Source organism: Octopus bimaculoides, chromosome 2, assembly GCF_001194135.2.
Source record: "Octopus bimaculoides isolate UCB-OBI-ISO-001 chromosome 2, ASM119413v2, whole genome shotgun sequence".
In the NCBI taxonomy this organism is placed as follows: domain Eukaryota; kingdom Metazoa; phylum Mollusca; class Cephalopoda; order Octopoda; family Octopodidae; genus Octopus; species Octopus bimaculoides.
The window spans coordinates 64,580,579-64,580,885 of record NC_068982.1 but is presented as its reverse complement, the minus strand read 5'-3'; positions in this window follow the sequence as shown (position 1 = coordinate 64,580,885).

Here is a 307-nt window from a genome sequence, read left to right as displayed (position 1 = left end):
GTGGCAAAAGAACAAGGACAAAAATGGTAAACAAGGTGCAACAAACAAGCAGGGGATGTTTCTATGTGGCCTGCTTGTTTGTTGCACCTTGTTTACCATTTTTGTCCTTGTTCTTTTGCCACGTCATGTACCCAGTTATGTATCTATATGTACATGTGGATGAACGTATATACATACATGTACATATACATGCATATACATGCATATACTCCTATATTGTTTTATCACGACAGAACGCACGCGTTACCTTTATACAGTAAGTTTTATATATATATATATATATATATATATATATATATATATATAT